Below are 12290 nucleotides of genomic sequence, written 5' to 3'. Positions count from 1 at the left end.
CGAGTATCTCACCGAGGGGAAGCTACCTGAAGGGCGTAATGATGCGCGGCGGGTACTGTACCAGGCCCCAAGGTATACGATGGTAGATGGGACGCTATACCGACGTGGGCACTCCCTACCTCTCCTACGATGTGTTCTTCCAGGCGAAGCAAAGGCCATCCTGCAGGAAGTGCATGAGGGTTTTTGCGGGGATCACACTGGGGGGCAAAGCTTGGCCCTAAAGGTCCTAAGACAAGGATATTACTGGCCCACTCTGTCCAAGGACTCGATCTCGTATGTCAAGAAGTGCAACAAGTTCCAGTGATTCGCCACAGTTTCCCGAGCTCACCCAGTCGAGCTGAAGATGATCTCTTCCCCATGGCCATTTGCAGTTTGGGGGATCGACTTGGTTGGCGCCCTCCCTACTAGAAAAGGCGGGGTCCGCTACGCCGTGGTGGCCCTCGACTACTTTACGAAGTGGGCTGAGGCAAAACCTTTGGCGACAATAACTTCTAAAAAAGTCATCGACTTCGTGGTTAAGAGCATTATCTGCCGATTCGGGCTGCCCAAGAAAATCGTTTCCGACAATGGGACTCAGTTCGACAACGACCTATTCACCAAATTTTGCGAAAGGTACAAGATTGTGAAAAGCTTCTTGTCCGTGGCCTATCCTCAGGCAAATGGCCAGGTCAAGGCCGTCAATAAAATCCTAAAGGCGAGCCTCAAGAAGAGACTAGACGAAGCAAAAGGGGTCTAGCCAGAACAGCTCCCCCAGGTTCTGTGGGCATACCGGACCTCGCACCGGACTCCTACGGGTCATACTCCTTTCTCCTTGACTTTTGGGAGTGAGGCGATCCTCCCCGTGGAGATTAAGGTACCTTCGCATAGAGTCCAGGCATATGATCAGGATCGCAACCACGAACTACTTTGCGCTTCCCTTGACTTGGTTGATGAAAGACGAGAAGATTCGCAACTTGAGCTCGCACATTACCAGCAAAAAATCACTCGTTATTTCAACTCAAAAGTCAAAAAGTGCGCCTTTAGCATTGGCGACCTGGTCCTCAGGAGGGTTTTCTTAGCCGGTAAGGATCCCAAAGATGGAGTATTGGGACCGAACTGGGAAGGGCCATATCAAATCATCGAGGTCATTAAAGAAGGAACTTACAAATTAGCTCGGCTCAATGGAGGGGCAGTCCCACGAACTTGGAACGCCATCCATTTGAAAAGATATTATCAATGACACCCTTGAAGGCCTAAGGGCCATTTTTTATGTATTGAGCAATGAGAATTAAATTTTCGTTCATGATTGAATATATTTGCAAGTATAATCTAAAGTAACCACGAAAGACCCTTTCCTAGTTACTTGGGGGGCATATGGTACCTATATATAACCAGGTCGCCTTAAAGACTTAGAAGTTAATTCAAATTGATTGACCGTTGCTTTTCTTAAAAAGCGTGAGATATTGATAAAGGATTAACGCGAACTAAGCCCTACCCTGGATATAACTAGGTTATAAAACTTAACGGTTAATTCAAATTGATTGATCGTTGCTTTTCTTAAAGAGCACGATATATTGATAAAAAATTAACGCGAACTAAGTTTTCAAACTAAGGTCCTAGACATAACCAGGTCATAAAACTTAGAAGTTAATTCAAATTGATTGATCGTTGCTTTTCTTAAAGAGCACGAGATATTGATAAAAATTAACGTGAACAAAGTTTTCAAAATAAGGTCCTGGACATAACCAGGTCATAAAACTTAGAAGTTAATTCAAATTGATTGATCATTTCTTTTCTTAAAGAGCACGAGATATTGATAAAAATTAACGCAAACTAAGTTTTCAAACTATGGTCCTGGACATAACCAGGTCATAAAACTTAGACGTTAATTTAAATTGATTAATCGGTGTTTTTCTTAAGAAGCACAAAATATTAGCCAAAAATTAACACGAACTAAGTTTTTCAAAGTAGTAACTAAAATGCGTAAAGACAAAAGGAAATAAACCAATTAAAAGAAAAAATTGATAAAACCAATTGTCTCGAGGTGGAAAGACCTCATGCAAAGTTACACAAAAAAAAAACGATAATAATAAAGGAGTGGGTGCGAAAGAGAAGGGCCCTAGGATCCACCGGGCTGCCCCGTGGAGGTCGCTGTCTCGCCCTCCTGCTTGGCTACGACGGATGCCTCCCCGATCTCAGAAGGTACCTCTTGCTGGAGCCGGGCTTTGAATCTTTCCCGAAGGGCCTCCCAGTCCGCTCCTAAGAAGGAGAAGTCGCCGTCTGAGTTGAAGACCCAGCAATGACAGAGCATGTCCTCCATGGCGATGCTGGAAGCTGCTTTCTCCGTTTCCAGGGTGACCTTAGCTTCCTCGACCCCAGTCTTTGCCGAGTCTCTCTCAGCCAGTGTGACGGCAAGGGCGGCCTCGGTCTCTTGAAGTTTAGGACGGGTTACCTCCAGCTCAACCCGCGCAGTTGCCAGGGCATCTGTGGCTTCTTTTTCCTTCTGTTGGGCCATCTGCAAGGGGGTCAGGGCCGCTTGATGGGCGGCCAAAACCTTTTGATGCTTGCCCCTGACATCCTCGAGCTGAGCCCTAGACCTGGATATGCTCCGGTGAAGGGCCAAGACACTCTACAAAAACAAAGAGGCAACTGCCTTAGATAAAAAAAAAGAGAAGAGAAGAGAAAAAAAAAGGCATGGTACACATACTCCTCGAATAGGGCTAACCTAAAAGCTAGGGTGTTGTCGACGACTATGGTACCCCTAGGGCGGCTATCTTCGTAATCCAACACGAGCTGGTCGACACAATGGAGCAAGGTTATATCAAGGTCTGGGTCACTTCGATGGCATTGGACGAGCTATTTGGGATTGAACCTAGCTAGCCGGGGGTCTGCAGTGGCCCTATCTAAGTTCCTAAACAGATATGGGTTACCTGGGCCGGAGGGACCTGCAGCTGCTCTGGACCGGATCCTCTCCTCGTCCGCCCTTTGGGCGACCTCCAGCACCCGCTTCCTCGTCCTCACGAGGGGCACCTCGTCCTCCTCGTGCTCATCCCCCGCGACCTCCTCCTCGGGGATGGCCCTCATCTCGCTAGCTAGGGGAGGCACCCAGGGTCTCCTCAGATTCAAAGTCTGGCCTGGAGAGATCAGCTTGCAGGCCAGCATCGTCTCGTCTGTCACGAGCTGGCGATAGTCCTTTTCACTAGGGGGCAAGCCCGCCAGTGTCTCGTACTGGCTCCCGAGGATCACAAACTTTTCTGTCCTCGCGAAGATAGCTGCAGAATTATTCTAAGTCAAAAATGGATATAGGAGGGAGCTAACCGATACTTAACTTACAAGCTAAGGATGAAAGGTACTTACGAGGACGGTTGAAGTAGTGCAGGTCGCAGTTGCGAAACCCCTTGGACATAAAGAACTAGTCTTTGAAGTCGTTGGGGTGGCTGGGTAGCTCGATGACCGCAGCCATATTTGGAAACCGGGCTAAGTAATAGAACCCATCGCCTCACCCCTGCTGCTCCGGGCTGGCCTTGAGGCAGAAAAAGTATAAGATATCTGCCGGAATGGGGACCTCCCACTCCTGTTTCAAGAACAGATATCTCAACCCCACCAACAAACGATGGGAGTTGGGGGGGAGCTGGAAAGGAGCCAACCTCACATAGTTGAGGAAGTCGGCGAAGTATTGATCCAGTGGGAGGAAGGCCCCTGCCTTGAAGTGTTCGTCACTCTAGGCCGCGAACTCCTCGTCGAGCGGCGCACAGCTCCGCTCACCTTCTGCGGGAGGTCGGGCGATCAGGGCGCCCCTCCCTAGTTCGATGTGATGGGAAAGGAATATTTTATTCACTTTCCCCTGGTTAGTGATCTTCGAGATGATCCTCTCGGCCTCGAAGAAAGCGTTAGGCGCCACCTCGAGCACCTGCTCCACGGCCGGCCCGAAGACAGGAATTGGGGAGTCCGTCATTACCTCTTTTCCCTTGGATTGTTGGGAGGACGAGCTGCCGGCGATCCTCTTCGGAGCGTTCTTCTTGGGTCCCATCTGGTCGCCTAACGTACAAAAGAAGAAATTTTCAAAAAAGGCAACCTAAGCATAAGGGGGAATCAAAAGGGGTGTTTTCTTTGCACGAGCTGAGGTAATCTCATCCCATGGAGAGTGAGACCACGCGGTTCTATGAACACGCGCTTGTTCTCCCAACAGATCCCCAATTACTCAGAATTCGTGTGTCAAGAGGGTCAGCATAGAAATTTTCCTTGGAAGGAAAGTTTCATTAGGCAGGAGGTGCAAAACCGCCTGTGAAGCGTGTCCCCAAAGCTACCCGGTTTTGCACCCAAAGTACTGGATATTTTAAACAAGCATACCAAAAATCCTACCCAGAAAATTTCCCCAGAAAATGCACCCTATAAACCATGCTCCTAAATGGTTTTATACTACAGGCGATACCCTAACCTAAAAGTTTTCTCCCTTCATACCCACATAAACCAACAGAACCTTGCATGCAGCTACAGGAATTATTCACCTAGGCTACAGTGAAAAAGAATTTCAAAACATGCACAATTAGGAGACTTACGGAGTGTTCTGGTTGAGAAGAGGATGAAGGGGTCGTCTGGGCTGGGGCCTCGTCGGAGTAGTTGATACCAAAGCTTCAAGGGAGCCCTTGCACCTAAACTTCTGGAGTGGAAACGGTAACCGGGAGAAAAAAAGGGTTTTTTAAGGGTAAGAAGAGAGAAGAAGAAGGAAAATTCTGAAAAATTTCAAATGAACGGGTGGCCCATGCGTAAGGTGGCCACCCCTTTTATATACGTGAAGGGCCACGTGAGAGGGGCCATTGGATTGCCCTGATGTGGGATCCAAGGCTCTCCACTCGAAAGGTGAAACGACGGATGAGAATAGGCTAGGCCATTTAATGCGGTTCTCGGAAGACATACCGTCACCAACCACGATGTTCCACGTATTCGGCGCCTGCGTAAAAGGTGGAATGTGGAGAGTTCATGGGGAAGCCTAAAAGCCCCTACTGTGGCCCTACACGACGTCGTGTACCACAAGCAGGGGCTTGGGGGGCAAATGTACACCTTGATTTTCCAACGGGCTATTAGTGAGCTGAGATACGACCTAATTTATATCAGCCACGTGGATCCCCCATGACCAGAGCTGTTCTCGATAGATCCTACCCCGTTAGCTCGGGGTATCCAAAGGTTCGCCAAGATTACTTAAGGACTGAGTATGGACTGTGAAGGCCACAGGTCGAGGAAGCATCCAGCTCGTGGTACGAGCCGGAGTTGGAGGCTATGACCTTTTATAAAGTCAACCACGCAAGGTAAACGTGCATATATCAGACATCACGTGTCTGATATATCCCTGACTTCTCGGACACGTAGCATGAATGTGCGTATTCAGGCACCCACGATTGGGTTGGGCCGTGCGGCCCATTATCCCCCTTACCTATTGATTAGACCACACTTCATGTGTCAGGTTTTAGGAATTAATCATGAATGTCACAGAAGTGACATGATAGGTAAGAAGGTCACGGGATGACCTTCCTTACCAACTCCCAGGTGCCCTCTCCTATAAATATGGAGACCCTGGGAGTTGCAAAGGGTTGGATTCTATTGTGTAAGGAAATACCCTGTAAAAGAATACCAAGCATATAGCAATAATATTGGCTGGTGGAGTAGAAGGATTTTAACCTTTGAACCACCTAAAAAATGTAATTGTGTCACCAGTCCATTTACAAAGATCATTCATCTATTTCGATTCATAGTTAAGCACTAATCCCTTCCTCTTATTTTCTTAATTACCTGTTGGCGAAGAACCGCGTCAACACATACTAAATCACTAGGGTGCATCTCTATCTACCATGCACCTTAGTGCATTTAACCAAAACTCACATAATTACCTCAATTGTCACACTTATTTAAAATGTAACACTAATAGTAAAATAAACATGTTACACAATTATTGACTTATTAAATTAATTAACCAAACAAACAATTAACAATTAAAATTCAAAAGATTATACCAAATAATTCTAACAATTAAACAAACAATCAAATAAAACAAACAACAACTAAATAAAATAAACAACATTTAAATAAAATAATTCATCACACTTAACATTTAAATAAAATAAATCACAAAATTTAAATAATAAAAAAAAATTTGGTGCACTACATTCTCCCACTCAAATAAAATAATTAATTAATTTATTTATATATATGAATTTCAAAAATTACATATTTTAATTAATAAATATATTTTTTGAAAATTAATAATTAATTCCAAATTAATTATTCAACATCAATTATCATATAACTACATACTTGACTCGAAGAATCAAATTCTTCTCAAATTCTCATATTATAGTTTTACCCTTGTATCAACTCTTACCTGAATATAGTGTTAATAGAGCCACCCTGGGGACCTATGGACCTATAATATCAAGCTCCAATAAATAGTAGATTATTAATCAAAGCTCTTTGATTACATAATCATATTTATCAATCTCATGATTACGCCACTATAAATATGAGATTGAACTCTTGATAATTATAGACATATATTTACTAAGTACTTTATTAAAGAATAAAGTGTCAATTGAAATAATCATTACATAAAACATTAATCATCTATTAATGGTTCAAATTAAAAGGGAATAAAATTATCGTCTTACCCTTTTAGCTAAATCTTGTTCCTATTATGAGTATGTCCTAAGAGCATGTAAAAAACATTTATTATTTTGATGAATAAATAAATACAATGATTTATTATTTTTATATATAGATTATTAAATTATTGTTTGAATAATTTTGTAAATATCAGAAAAATTCCATATTCATTATTGAGGATGTGATCTTGTATTAGTACGAGAGAATTAAGATCACATGAATGAATAAAAATAGTCAACAACAACAAATTGAAGTTATGGAATTCTTTAATTAAGGTTGTAAGTACGGTTTGCTGAGTATCATGTTGATACAAATAATCTAGATTCGGATTATTGATGTGGTAAGACATCTCGATAAATGTGTTTTATATAATATGAGTATATATGACATGGACCGATATGAATAAAAGTCTTTATCAAAAATCCATTTAATAATAAAGACTTTTAATTCATATCACAACTGATGATCATTTATAGATCAATCTAAATCCTGAGTATTCAGGAACTCCTGTTCATGTTTATTAAATCTTTTGATTCATTCGTTAAGGTCTCTTCATAGAATGAGGCTAATGACTTTTGTTTTGGAGATTTAATATCATGGATGGCTGGGAACATGTATCAACAATACAAAATCTAATCTTTCCTAATGGATCCTATATTAGTTCCCTTAACGGTTAATTCTGGAACTGAATGATTTTGAGCTCAAATCTATAATTAGATTATAGATTAATTATTCACTAGTGAATTAATGGTACTTAAGGAATAAGAAATAAATTAGAAAGGTAAAATGGTAATTATTCCATTCTAATTTATGAACTAATTAATTAGAGGGTTTAACTATTGTAAGATGATTATATCAATGGACTGCTTAGAATAAGATTTATGAAAAAGTATATCTATAACATAATGAGTTCAATTCTGAATTTATAGTGGAGAAATATCAGAATTAATAAATTAACTATTATAATTAAAGAGTTTAATTATTTAGTTTCAATTTATTACAGCTTAATGTTATAGATCCATGGTCCCCGAAATGGTTCAAACAAACACTGACAAAGATAAATACAAAAATGGGCAAAAGAACTTATTTGATAAGTAAAATATTTTTCTATGCACTAAACATAATTATTGTATAATTATGTGTAATTAATTAATTATTTGATTTAACAAAAATATAATTAATTTTGAATTACTTTATTTTTGGGATTTTTGGTATTTAAATAATAAGAAAAATTGGGAAAAATCACATGCCTTCCTTGGCATGTGGTACACGTGTAGCACAGAGCACTGTCACTGTGCTACACACACAAGAAGCTTCTAGAAGTTTCTTTGTTCCACAATTTTAGTTATTTAAATATTAAATAAATAATAAGATATTGTAATATGATTAAAATATTATTATTTAAACAAAATCTGATAACTGATTAGTTATTTTTAAATTATTTAAAATAACTATTGTTTTATTTTTAATATATTGGATATATTAAATATAGGAGATCAGTTTTCAGAACGACACTTTTCAGTGATAGAAAATATATCGTGAAATCTCCTTGAGAAAAATAGAACATTGATACAAGAATAGGTCACCATTCTTCACAAACATCGGTTCAAACTTTATCAGACCTCATGTGTTGAGAACATCTGATAAATAGATTTTGACTATTGTTTTGTATAGCGAGCCCACACTCGTTCTTTGAGTGTTGAGAACATTTTGGTAGATCTTGGTGTGAGATCTCAAAGATTTTTGCCGTACAAAAAGATAGCAGCAAGGAAAGACTTGAGGTAATTTTTTATTCATATCTTTGATTCAATATATATATATATATGTATGTGAAGAAGTAGATCTAGAAATCTTGTGGGGTTAAATTAACAATTCTGATTGTTGTTCCGCTGCGTATAATCTCTGATTTGATCCAATAAAACCAACAGTTCCTAGAGTACCATTAACTTTACTAATGAAGGCTGTGTCACAACAAGTTTGTGACGTGAGCGCTCATAACCTTTTCAATTCCAAAAGTCAACCCAACAGGGAACAATTATTCAATCTATAAGAAGGTATAGATTCCATATCTATTAAACTACGTCCCCAGCCATATATATCATTGAGTCCCCAAAATTATTGTTCTTAGCCTGATCATTCCACAAACCTTAATGCATGAATCAAATGATTAGATGACATATGTAGGAGTTCATAGCAACCTCAGGAGTAAGATCATCGTGTATATGATCATCGTTTAATGTGTTTGATTAATACTATGAAATAGTGTTTAAACAAGTATTAACAAATGACATTTGGTCCAGTTCTATATATCACTATGTATAAAGCACCTTCACTAAAGTGTCCTACGACACTAGTGACCCGGATCTAGGTCACTTGTATTCATAATACTAGCAAACCGCACTAGCAGTAATTATTCTAAAGATTCCATAAGTTTATTTTACTACGAACTATTTTAAGTTTATTATCTTAATCTCGATCCTGTTATACCAATATGAGATTAAGACCACATAGATAAACTTTGGATTTATGATACTTACTTAATATTATAATCATAATATGGGACATAGTCTATATATATAATAATTCAATTCAATAATTTATTTCATTTAAAACATTTGTCAACTACAATTTTTTATAGGGCACTATTCCCAACAATCTCCCACTTACCCTAAAGAAAATTGAGGCATCTCTTTTAAATATGTCAATCATATTCTCCTAACCGAATTTTTCTAACAAAGTCTTTGTAACAGTTTTGTAAGAAACTATTTTGAAATTATCTTCAAGATCATTACATCAATTATGTAATATTGTATTGAAATAAATGATACTTCATTTTATGTGCTTTTACCCTCTCATGATTTATAGTTCTTCTAGAATAGTTGCATCTCCATTGCTTTCGCAATAAGATACTAGGTGTTTATCCTAGTCTGAAACCTTTTCCAAAATGACAAAGAACTCAACTAAATCAATTAGCCTATTTAGCTGCTCGTAGCTGTTACATTTCGAATTTTATGGTGAAACATACAATTCTGAAATGTCTAATACATTTCCATATTAATGTGTCTCCTTCATAGTTATGAAAGCTCACTACAAGAAAAAATGCTTTTAATAACACCGAAAATGTGTTATCAAAACATACGATAACACTTTCTGATGTGTTAAGACCGACTATGTTATTGTAGGTCTGGGTACTTTACATAACACTTTATCAGTGTTATACAGATGTGTTATTGTACTGTCAACAATAACACAATTTCTGTGTTATTTTAATAAATAGATAAGTGTTTAATTATGTTATTTATAGTCGATTATATAACACATTTCAATACTTATAAATTTGTGTTATACTACACTTTAGTATAACACTTTTTTTGTGTTATACTACACTTTAGTATAACACTTTTTTTGTGTTATACTAGACTTTAGTATAACATTATTTGTGTTATATTAGCTTAGAGAAACATAATCTTTTTTTACTTACACAAAACTAGGAAAACAAATATGAAAGTTGAAGCCAAATAAGGTAACATAAATAGATTTTTATTAATTACTCAAAATGTAATTACAATATTTAGTCTACTAGTCTAGGCTTAAGAAATCATATTACAACATAATTTATGCCCAATTCAGATTCCTTAATCACTAAATACAAAACAAGAAATGTATACAAAAATTAGTGAAATACATTCTTCCATTCTAAAGGCCTCAACTACAAATGTTGTCAAGAATTGCTCCAAAGAAATCATCTCAATATACCTGCACATTGTAAAAAAAAAGTCCTTTTATTATTAAGAACATAAGACTTAAGCTAGTTTCCACCTGTAAGCATATAAAGTTTAAATTAAATTTGTAATAACTCCAAAACTTGATGAAATAGCAGGGTATAGCAAGATGTACTACCATGCAAAACAACGACTGAAGAAACAAAACATACTGCTTCTTCCCTCTAAAATTAAACAAGAAATACAGAGAAAAACTCAGAAAAACTCAGAACCTGCATGTATTAATTTAAAGAGCATTAATTTAAAGATCCAATCCTAGCACAAACAGAGAAAAAATCAGAACCTGCATGCATAGGAAGATCGTGAATTTGTATTATGAGAGTGAATGAGAAAATCAGAGAGGATAGAGAATGAATGAACTGAACTTTATTGAAATATATAGAAGTGTTAAATAGAAGAAGAGAATACATCACTTATAATGAGCTAAAAATTCGAGTAAGACTAACAGATTCATAGAAAACCATAACAGATCTAGAAGCTACCACTTAATAGATAAAATTTGTAGTAATAAAAGTACTACAATCTTTCCATTAATCATTTATAGTGTGCACAAGGGAAATAAAAAGCCCACCTGTTCAGATGATGTTAGAATGCCCTGTATAAAGCCCTGACAATATATCCATGGAGATCAGAAGCATTGCTTGTCTCAACAATAAGGGCAGGCCATACATCATCTTTTACATAATTTCTAGCCTCCTAAGCATGGCATAAAAATCAGAAACTTCTTAATTAAAACAAAAACTCATTATATATTAGTCCAATTAAATTTTATTACATTTATATTGAGATTCAATACTATTATGCTTAGATTCACCATTGCAATTGCTCAAAAGGGAGCACCGCTGTCGGGTTTTATTTGCATAGCAAAATTCTAGTTCTAATTTACATAACTATAAGATAGAAAATGGTACCTTAAGAAGAGAAGTATGAATGGAAAAAATTAGAAAAGCATACATAACAGTTAAACTGTATGATTTGCTACAAATAAAAGAAATAAAGAAGGAAAGTCATGTCTATAGAAATCAAAAGTGCAAATAGGCTTGTGAGAGACTAGCTAAATATAGTTGGAATTTTGCGTTGATACTTAATTGAATGCTCGTGAGAAAGCAACCAAAATAAAAGGCTTACCATTATTTTGTACCAGCAACTACTATTGATATAGTCAATCATATCATCATATACTTTGACATCCTTATGAGTTCAAAATAGATATTAATAAATCAAGAAAAAAACAAAGATGGGGCACAATCATGTGACCTACTCATCATGATACCACATAGATGGGTCACTGATGTGATCTACACCAAGCTTAACACTCTCAAGGTCCTATTTTAATCATACCAGGTAAGCCTATACCATTTGAAATATAGAATCATTGTGTCTAAAAGAGTGATTGCTTAATCTAACAATGATAAGATACGGTTCAGTAAACACAACTGTCAACAACACGTAAAACATATGTCCAAATACCAAATAGCCCAAAAAGAATATAGTGAGATATAAATTGTCCATTCATATAATAATTATTGACAGGTTGCAAAAGCATAAATATAAATGTGTCACTAGGAAGGTAAGGACTAAGAATTATCTAATAGCTTTACAGTAAAAGAACCAAACAGGTAGATAACAGATAAAAGCATGTTTAACAACACATGTTAACTTTTTAAACCATGTCCTTTGCTACACACAATGAAACAGGGCACAATGAACTCATTTTAACGTGTAAGCTGATTTTATAACTTCTTTTATTGATTAATTTTGTTCCCGAGTCCCCTAGATGGCTGGTATGAATTGGATCAAAACTAAGCTTAGAAAACATATACAAGCAAACAGAGAAAAGTTAACCTAGACATACTTTGGCATCAATGAGTTATC

At 37.5% G+C, this 12290-nt stretch overlaps 1 long non-coding RNA gene across 1 annotated transcript; it reads right to left on the bottom strand.

Moving 5' to 3' along the window:
• Nucleotides 1-10155: 10155 nt before the first annotated feature.
• On the bottom strand, nt 10156-11077 carry LOC133829114 (uncharacterized). The gene is made up of 2 exons (XR_009891538.1): nt 10987-11077; nt 10156-10389 (listed from the first exon to the last, which is right to left on the bottom strand). It is a non-coding gene; the product is annotated as an uncharacterized LOC133829114 (long non-coding RNA).
• Nucleotides 11078-12290: the final 1213 nt, after the last annotated feature.

Source organism: Humulus lupulus, chromosome 4, assembly GCF_963169125.1.
Source record: "Humulus lupulus chromosome 4, drHumLupu1.1, whole genome shotgun sequence".
Taxonomy (NCBI): Eukaryota; Viridiplantae; Streptophyta; class Magnoliopsida; order Rosales; family Cannabaceae; genus Humulus; species Humulus lupulus.
Note: the sequence above shows the minus strand (reverse complement) of the source record. Positions and strands in the feature narration are given on the sequence as shown.